This window comes from Triticum urartu, chromosome 2A (assembly GCF_056163025.1).
Source record: "Triticum urartu cultivar PI428250 chromosome 2A, HENAU_Tu73, whole genome shotgun sequence".
NCBI lineage: Eukaryota > Viridiplantae > Streptophyta > Magnoliopsida > Poales > Poaceae > Triticum > Triticum urartu.
Window position 1 is genome coordinate 748351976 of NC_141874.1, and position 9080 is coordinate 748361055.

Here is a 9080-nt window from a genome sequence, read left to right on the forward strand (position 1 = left end):
TTTGAACTTAAAAACTAATACAACAAGCTCCACTTATACTATATGTCATTCCAACTCATATTTTATGAAATTGGTCAATGTAATATGTTTGATTTACTATAATTGTTTCATAACATTGCACTTTGAATATTTTCTATTTCTTGTTTCGTTAGTATTTCGACAACATAATAAAAATTTGAAGAGCGAAGAAATATTGAAAACAATAAGCAGATCAAGCATAGTCAGTAACCAATGTGGTAAAATCTGAGCTAAAATTTACATACAATTTGAGAGAATGTTTCAGTTTCAAGTTCAAATTTTTGGTTTAAAATTCAAAGAACACAAAAAAGTTTTTAAATTCAGTCAGAAACATGGTAATATGTTGCTAAATTAACATACCATTTGAGAAACTTGCCATTTTAATTTCAATTTTAGAAGTTGATTTCAAAATATAAACTCCACATAAAAATTGAGTAAAATCTACTAAATAAAAATATGTCAGGACATAAATTTGTGGACTTTTTTCAGATGCAAATATTTCTTCTAATTTGTGAACTTTTTTGAATCCACAAACATTTCGAAAATGCATGAATATATTCGACCCACACACTTTTTCCAAATTTATGATTTTTTCCAAAATCCATGCACTTTTTCAAATTTGTGAACTTTTTTTTCAAAATTGTTGAGCTTTTTCCAAATTTACGATGAACTTTTTTCAAATATGTGAACTCGTGAACTTTTTTGAATTCATGATTTTTATTTTTTGCATTATGTGAACTGTTGATTGAACGATCTAGGTGTGTGAGTCCTGGTGATTGACCATGTCGCATGTGGTCGGTTGGCCCATGACTGTGGGGTGCATGGGCGCCTTCTGGCTCTCCTAGCTAAGCGCAGAGCGGGAGCTCTATAAACTATCTGAACCCAGTTCCGTTTCATTTGAGCCTGTACCAACAAATCCTCCAGCTTCAACCCAAACCAAATGAAAAAAACACAAACTAGAAAACCCCATCTTCAGCCCAAACCATCCTCGGGCTTTCGTTTGGGCCCATCTTGCTCGTGTCCGCTCTTTCTAAGATATTTTACCATCATAGATCTTAAAGAAAAACAATTAGGGATCCTCCTTTGCAAAGTAAGCAAAATACATGAATTTATAATGGAGCCCCCATTGCGATACCTTTTGAAAATGCAACTATTTCGAATCATATTCCACTAACAAAAACCATGTTGATATAAGATGTACAATCATTGGGTTTTATGCTCATGTGACTTACACATCATATGCTTGCAAAAACTACACACCCTGTCTGGTTAATATTACTTTCTTCATAGGACCCGTGGGTGGAAGGTTGAAATCACCGCACAGTGCGCAATTGCAGCCGTTAGGAACACAGTGGGACACCCAGTCACACTTGGCACCTTATTTGCATTTCTCCCTCCACCTCTGGTTATACCAGTCACCTCATGAGTTGCTGCAAGCGTTGGGACTACATGATGTCGTCAATGGTGGGATAATAAATGCCCAACAACCTTACCAATCCGCCGTGTGTGAAAAGCATCTCCACAAAAAGAACATTATTACTATAATTTGCTACGATGTATCGTTGGAGCAAGTTGTTGCATGAATGGACTATACCTGATGGTAGCATGACGAAAGCGAGGGTCAGGAGTAGCATAAGGGTTGTCCTCATTGTGGTAATGTTGTGGCGTTGATAAGAGATGTCGATAGTTGTCTTGGTAGGTTGTGATGGAGAAATTTTGCAATGGCAACCATTATATATAATGGATGAGATATGAATGGCTGCTACTGTAATTGAGGAATTCATTAAAAAACTAAAATGGCGAAAAACGATGGCAGATAAAAGCATTAATTTGTCTCTAGATACACATATACCAGTAATTACGTTCATGAATTATAGTATAGTAAGTAAGTGCAAGTTTGGACCTAGATCCAAGGCTATATTGTTTTGCACCAAGCAATAGGAAAAGAACAAGGTTAGAACTACATTTTGCACTAGGAAATTTAAATTGCCACTAATGATATAAAAGACATGTCATCTAATTCCTACAATTTTTCTATGACCTTGTTTTTCCTATCACGTGTCCCAAACAGGGCCTTAGTGTTCCGCTTTTTTCCTACCTTTTCTAATTAAAATGTGTCATGATGAAACCTAAATAGCTTGTTCCATTTATGTTTAACATGTTTAAGACATGTCGCATAAAATGTGTTGATGGATATAGTGTGGTAAATATAGCATGTTTGCCAAGTGATATATCTTCAAAGTTCTATAAATGTTTATTTTTTGGCTAGGTGATCTATTTATATCTTACATGGGTTGGCAAGACCAAATAGTAAATTAAGGAATTTCAATGTATATATAGGCCAGGGCAAGAATTTTGAGGGTGAATTTGCCAATTTGTTCGATTCAAAGATCATCACATTGAAGAGCACGTGTCACGTGGTTTGTTCCCATTATCGTAGTAAGGAAAAAAAATTGCACACATCGAAGGCCAACAATTGTTTCTAGAACATTGGATTTAACGTAAGTGGTGCGGCTTTCCTCCTAACTCCATATTCTTTCTCCCAATTATTGTTCTTTTTTTGTCTCTCGTCATTCAATATGCCCTTCCTCATCTCATCGGAACAAGGTACATTTCTCTCACGTGGATGGCTCCTTCCCTTGCCCAACTAGATATGCCATCATCGAGGAAGCGCTGTATGAGCTACTTGCCACAGTCAATGTATTGCGAAAAAAACTACCAAATAGATGGAAGTCTATGAGTGTTAGAAAACTTAATACTTTCTCTGTTTCTAAATATAAGACCTTTTAGAGATTTGAATACAGACCTTTTAGAGTGTAAATTCACTCATTTTGCTCCGTATGTAGTCCATATTGGAATCTCTAAAAGGTCTTATATTTAGGAACGGATGGAGTAGATCATAACTTTGGATGAACTTGATTCTTTTCCCAAGCTCTGGGTTTTGAGTTTCCATGTGTGTCATGGCAAATCTCATTTGAAAAGAAATACAGTACAATAGTGCAAAGCTACGCATTTCCCAAATAAGAATTTTAGTATTGTTGCTTGGAAGTAGTATCTATTGGCTTTGCATCTTGCAAACTTCCTTCAGAGAGTCGTCTCTTGGACACCACCAAAACTCTATTTTTGGTCCTTTGATGGAATAAAACACATGATTTGGTTGCCACTTATAACCCCTTTTAAAAACATGTTAAAAATAATTGGAACTACTTTTGCTAGGTTAAAATAAACATAAATCAAGATAAAAAACTAGAAGTAACTCTCATCATAACTGTAGCTACTCAGTGTTATTCAATGAAAAGTTTGAGTAGATTATTATGCAAAAAAGATTCATTTCCAAAGGAGTTATAGATCAAAAGTTATAACCATAACAAGGTTAGATTCAAATTTGAACAATTACGAAAATATAGATGGATCATTTGAAAAGTTAGACAAATTCAAAGAAACAATATGCAAAAAGTTTTGCTGAATTTGGAGCTACCAGTAAAAACTTATGGTAGTTCGAAGTTCTAGGGGCTTTTCTGCAAGGTGATAGTCCACAGGCGGGAATTGGACACATGGCACGTGGCACGTCCTGGTGCAGTAGATCGGTTTTAAATCATAGCGCTCGATCTGAGATTTATGGTCATGATTGCGTGCCGGTTTGGTGCGCTTAAGTGATATAATCTAGATCTAACGACGCTTGGGATGCTCGATTCCTAGAGGGGTACAAGTTGTGCCCTTGGTCACGGGGGTCTTGGCTTATTTATTGAAGGTTGAGGAATCACGGGAAGGCCATGCACGGTTGTGTCTAAGGTGGACATGCCATGGATGTCGTGAGAGGGGCTCAGACTCCATCTGAAGGAAGGAGAGGCTGGGTGGCCCCCACATGTTAGAGAGAGAAAACGAAGGAAAGAGATACAGGTGATGCACTCGATGTTCGGTCTAGATTGGACGGTTGTCATGTGGGGGGCTGATATGTATGGCTTAACTCGAGCAGCATTATGGCGTCGCTCGCGCCGCTTAGCCTCGCGTCGTGTACATCGACATGGCCCATTGAGCCAGCCCATGGTACACGCAATGCTCCCACCAAGTCAACTCTTTTTTCTCTGACTTTTTAATATCCTTTTTGTTCAGTTGATTTTATATTGATTCAAAAGTGTTCACAAATTTAAAATATGCTTGCGAATACAGTTTTTTCATGAATTTGAAAAATGTTCTAACATTTGCAAAAAACATTTATAGATTATTTAAATGTTTGCAAATTTTAAAATGTTTATGAATTTTAGATAATCTTCTGCAATTTGAAAAATGTTTCTGTCAATTTGTTTTTCTGAAAAATGTTTTGTGAATTCAAAGAGTGTTCAATAATTTAAAAGATGATTGTGAATTTGAAAGATTTTTGCACATTCAAAATATGCTTATGAATTAAAAAAGTCATGGAATTTAAAAAATATTCACAAGTATTAAAAATTCTTCAAGAATTTTAAAAAAGTGAAAAATGAAAAGGATTTTTTAAAATAAAAATAAATGCTAAAGAAATGGAAAATAAATAAACTCAAAACTAAAAACCAAAATAAAAACAGGAGGGAAAACCCCGGCCTGGGAGCTTGCCAAAACCAGATGAGAAGCTTCTCAAACCTTCTGAAAACCAATGCGTAGTGCCTCCCTCATGGGCTCGCCGTCATCAGGACGCCTGTGACCAATTTCCACTGATAAATATCAGTATAAGCGATACATATCATTTACAGAAAACGCTATTCGCCGCTTGTTGCGTCGAATTGTCGATACAACACACAGGCGATACCTGGCAGCTCTAGCAATGGGCCGGCCCATTATACGAATGGGGAGAATGGTTTTCTATTACTTTTTACTGGGTTTCCTGTTTCTTCATGGGGTTTTCAATTTTCGTTTTTTCTTTTTCATTATTTCCTTTTTTGTTTCTTTTTCTCATTTTCTGTTTTTTTTTATTTTTTTTAAGTTCATCTTATGATTTTTTTTAAATTTCAAAAAATGATCATATTTTTTAAAACAATATTTAAAATAAATCACAAATATAGAGCCTTCTTCATATATTTGCTGACCTAAATGTATTATAAAAACGTCCTTCTGAAAATAAAGGCTGTAATAGGCCTTACAAAATAGTTTGAAAACTAATTTTAGGATTTAAATAGCAAAAGGTACATTTGTACTCCAAATCACACAATCTGAATTAATATTTAAAGGCAATTTCTAACTCTCTTTATATATGAGGAATCATTGCTACTTCCTCTCTCTTCCCAATTTTTGAATGGGAATATGATCTTTTAATATTCTAAGAAATGTATTAATTAAAATTCCAAAAAATTATTCAAACCTTCCAACCATTGTTGGAATTGGGATTGGGTTTGGATACTTTGAAGAAGCAAACGAAATCTTTTATGCTAACATGGGAAAATCCTGTTATTTCATTTGTCTTAATATTGAAGCTCAAAAGCTTAAAATCCTCATCAAATTTTATCACTCGGACAGTCATTCCTAATTTTGTTTAAACACCAATTCTTTTTAAACATGGGGAACTTATAGGCTCTTCCCTACTGCATTCGACACATCGATACCCCTGTAGCTCACATGACCTAACCTCCACCACCAACATCTCCTTTCTCCTCTCAATTCCACCTAGGCGGTCAAGCAAGCATGACCAACCCCGCGCCTTCACTTCCTCTCCAAATTGAACACACACCATGGTGAGATATTCCTCCACCATGCGACCTCATCATACAAGTCCATCATGTGCCACCCCCTACAAACACCTCGTGAAAATCCTCCTAAAATTAACCTCGTATGAACTAAAGGGGAGGGGGGGTCATTATTCATACCTCTCATGGATAAGTATGTGACTGGGCAACACTTGAATCGTGTGGAAGACGACAAGGAGAAAACTTGGTAATAGAGGCAATCCGTTGATACAAGAAAGGCACGGAATTGGGTTGTGCGGCATCATCGAGTAGCTGCTGAGGGCGTCGAGGCGGCTTGCCGTGAGAAGGAGCTGATGCGAGGAGGCAGCATAGGAGGCAGAGGCCATTAGTCTGAGGCGCTCTACCATGAGACAGGGAGGATGCCCCACGAAGTCTGGGGAGCTGTGAGGTGTTTCTCTTTTTTGTCAGCACTCTTGCACAGAGATGAGGAAGGGACTGGACGTCTCCTTTTCTCACACTGATTCATAGAGGAGATAAGGTGCTGGCGTGAGCGTGTGAGTGGTTTAGTGACAAAGAATGTGTCGCTGGTGGAAGCGTGAAATCGACCGAGCGAACGTTCGCTCTATCATGTGCTTTACCACGACTTTTCGCACACGTCTCTATATGGCAAACTGTGTGCCATGTAGCCCAAATTGTTTACATATAGATATCGTGCCCGATGGATGGGGTAATTGGACATTTTCGTTTCTGGACACGCATTTTGTTTTAACCATAAACTGCGATGCCTGCATCGCACATAATTCAGTCTAAGGATGTGCTATAGATGTGTCTTCTTTTCTTGCGGGGAATTGAGGGATTTATTCAAACGAAAGGGCTCCAGCGCTGTCAGCCAGAAGACTGGTGATCAGCAAGCTCAGAGGATTGTTCATCTAACAATCCGTCGCTTCCGATGTGCAAGCATGTTTTGCAAACAGATGAGCAGGAATATTGGCATGTCTCTTTACATGACTAATAGTAAAAAAAAAGGAAAATGAAGGAGCTAGTCCCTCAATATCAAGTAACACAGACTCTATTAGCGAGCGCGAAGAACGACACGAGCTCCAAAGATTGACGACCTCCAAGCTGTCGGTCTCCATCTCTACTCGCACAAAGCCTCGTAGCTGAGCAAACACCACTCCCTCATGGAGAGCCAGAGCCTCCGCTACTAGTGGGTCAGTAATACCCCGGACCGGTTTACACCAGGCGGTCAAGAAAGCGTCAGGAGATCTGACGACACCTCCCAGACCGCACAGCCTTGCCTCCATAGATATTTTAGCATGCGTATTGATTTTAATACAGTCTTCTTCAGGAGGTCTCCAACCATGACCCGGTAAGATCCTTGCATGTTGTTGAGGTATTTCTAGCAAAGACAAGGTCTCTCTGATCATCTTTATTGAGCGAGCCAGATGCAAGTTGTCTCTATCATGTGTTATATTATTCATGGAAGTCCAGATCGGCCACATGATAGTGATAATTTTTGCTTGATCCACATCATCAAACCTAGGGTCACACAAGATGTCCCTTGACCAACTTTCTGTATGAAGCTCCGGGAGTTTAACAGATAAGGATTCTCGTGCCTCCTTCCAGAAAAGCTTGACATGAGTGCATTTGATCAATGCGTGATATAAGTCCTCATATGCATCAAGGCAGACTTTGCACCTTGCCAAAACAGCTATGTGTCTATGCTTTAAAGTGCACTCAGTGGGAAGAATTCCCCTTAGCACTCACCACCAAAACACTCACACTTTCGGCACAACTTTGAGCTTCCAAAGCCTTGTCCACATTTGTTTCTGTTTCTCTGAAGATTCTGTAACCGTCCCTTCCTATAGATGTGTCTTCATAACGCTATTATGTGGTAGTGAGAGACAAACTACTATGTATTATCTATATTTATATCTATAACTATACTAATATAAAAAAATCTCAAAGGAGAAGATCCAACAAATTTCAACCATCAAAGACTATCGATATGATGACCTATATTTCTCCAATGACGAGCGTTCAACATGTTTAGCATGCAATTAATAACATATCAAATAAGAATATCCACGTAATTACATGCAATTAATTTTCTGCCTAATGTCAATGTGCAATTAATTTTCTACATGATACCAACATGCATTACACATAACATACACATACACATTCACTATTAAATAGAACCATGTAGGGGACTAGTATCTTATCAAGCCATGTTAGGCTGCTGCCAATGCATGAGTGCTTAGATGAGGTGCTAAGCACATTAAATAGCTTAGCAACTATACTCCCCAATGCATAGGTGCTTAGCTTATGGTTGCTAAGCTTGCTTCATTTAATGATTTAGCAACTAAAACTCTTCATGTATTGGTGGACTTCCTTTTTTTAAACATTTTGCCTAGGTTCACGCGCTTAGCATTGGTTCTTCCTGGGATCACCACACTCATCTCTCTCCTCTTAAATAACTTGCCACATCAGATTTTTTGCCTACGTGGAAGGCTTAGCACCTGTACAAGATGGAGCATTGGGAGGGGCCTTATTTGGTCAGGTCTTGCATCTTGTTTTTTTGCATGGTAATACGTGTCTCATTTATCTCTATCTCTTCTCTACTACTTAAAAAGAACGTAAGGTTCTCATTTTATCTTTCTTCCTACCATCCTTTCGTCCACCCTTCCATGTATATGATAATCAATTACCTTAATTTACTTACCTTCTCAACATTTATTTACAATCGCATTATTATTGAAAGGTAAATCACAAGCTAACGTACTAGAATATTTTTATCCCATTGCAACGCACGGGCATTCTTCTATATATTATAAAGATCATAACACAAGCCATGTACATACCGACCTGACAAAACTGAAAAAGATGATACATTGCTAGTCTTTGCACAAAACACCAGCCAAAAAAGTAAAATTACAAACAAAATCGAAGAATCCTCTGAACTTGACATCAACACCTATCACCTGCCTCTGACGCCACCACAGCAGCCACCAAAAGAATAAATAATGGAACACGTCCATTCATCCTCTAGCTAGTCTAGTGGTCGAGAAGAAAAGTCAGTTCGAGCCAGGTCTGAATGCTAACCAGGAAGTACTACTAGCTAGTGGGGAGTATTGTATTCCCTGTTCATCAAGAAGATAAGTACTAATCCCTCCATCCCATAATATAAGATATTTTTTAACACGACACCACATATCTTATATTATGGGGCGGAGGGAGTAAATGGATTTATAGACATAGGACACAAGTCGGGTCGTTTTCTTTCTTCCTAACTAAGAAAAGGTGCGATCTCGCCAGGGTCTCCCGTCGGGAGAGTTCCTTCGAGGATGGCGGCTCCCCTCCACCGACGACCTCGGTCGTTGATGGTGTGGGAGGTCCCGGATCCAC